The 1,291-nt window shown below is 38.9% G+C and overlaps 1 protein-coding gene across 1 annotated transcript in view; it reads right to left on the bottom strand.

Moving 5' to 3' along the window:
• Positions 1-1,291, bottom strand: part of DZIP3 (DAZ interacting zinc finger protein 3) — a 103,785-nt gene that overhangs the window by 596 nt on the left and 101,898 nt on the right. The window lies entirely within an intron of this gene.

A 1,291-nucleotide genomic window follows, 5' to 3' on the forward strand; every position in this document is an offset into this window, starting at 1 on the left:
CCAAACAGACTAGGCCAGGGATGATCCGGCTTAGACCAGGCAGCACTGATGCTGACGATAAGTGAAGAGCACTCAGATTTCTGCTTCCTTTAGTGACTTTTTGGCAACTTTGTGGACTCTTGTCCACTCAGGCCTGGTGGCAGAGCCCTGACACAGAGGAAGAGAAGATGGGCAGACACCTAGGTGTCAATCACAAGTGAGATACACTAGCAGTAGTTGGGGAGCACAAAGTGGTTGTTAAGATACAGTTTTAAAAAAAGTTTTCATCAATCTTCATACATTATACCTTCGTTTCATTTTCATCCTTTGTAATAATTTTTTGTTTTTCTTTTGCTACTAAAATTGCCATGTAGAGAGTAAACAGCCATCTATAGACAATGATTGAAAAGAACTCTCTAGAGAGCGCTTGTTTTTCAAGCCATTATTCTTGCCTAGAACGGCTACTCTGTCCTTCTGCAAGTTCCATGTGATTCACAAGGCCCATTTACTCTTGCACGCCTACTAAATGCCAGATAATATTTTAGGCAATGGATTGACAATGGTGAACAAGACAGACAAGATTCCTGTCTTCATGAATCTTATATTGTGAGAAAAACATATACAAATAACTGAATTTTAGATAACAAGGGGAAAATGTTATCTGAGCTGGGGAAAGGATTATATTCATTACAGTAGTTAAGGAAAGCTACTCTGAGATCACATTTGAGAAGAGCACCGAATGAAGAGAGAGAGTTTGAAACATGAAGTCTAAGGAAAGAATGTTCCAGGTGAAAAGTACTTAAGGTAGGATCTGGACATGATTGAGACTCAAGCAAGATCCATTTTCATCTGCCCATTTTCCATGAGAGGTTCTGATTGCTCCATCTTGCAATGACCAAATCTTATAACAGCACTCGTCTCTGTGATTCATTGGCATTGAATATACATTACTTTATAACACTAGCTGTCTTTTACAAGTTGAGATGCTTGCTCGTCACTTAGTTCCTTCAGGTCAGGGACCATGTGTCTTGGTATATGCAAAAACAGAACAGTACTCTCATGTGACAAACATTCAGTGAACTGATGTCATTGATGTAAAGTCTCTGATAAGGGTCATCACAGAAGTCTGATGTCGTAATCTGTGCTGTTGTCATGCCTTTAATGAGCATATCAACCCTTGACTAAAGACTGTCGGACAGAGAGGGTGGTGAGGTTCTGGCTTTTTAAAAACATATCCAAAAATAAATAAATGTTGGTTTGGAACTTCTGTTTAGGATTTTTTTGTAATGATCTGATAATGTTGTAAATGTGT

The sequence above is a fragment of the Propithecus coquereli genome, unplaced genomic scaffold, assembly GCF_000956105.1.
Source record: "Propithecus coquereli isolate 6110/MARCELLA unplaced genomic scaffold, Pcoq_1.0 Scaffold105, whole genome shotgun sequence".
Taxonomy (NCBI): Eukaryota; Metazoa; Chordata; class Mammalia; order Primates; family Indriidae; genus Propithecus; species Propithecus coquereli.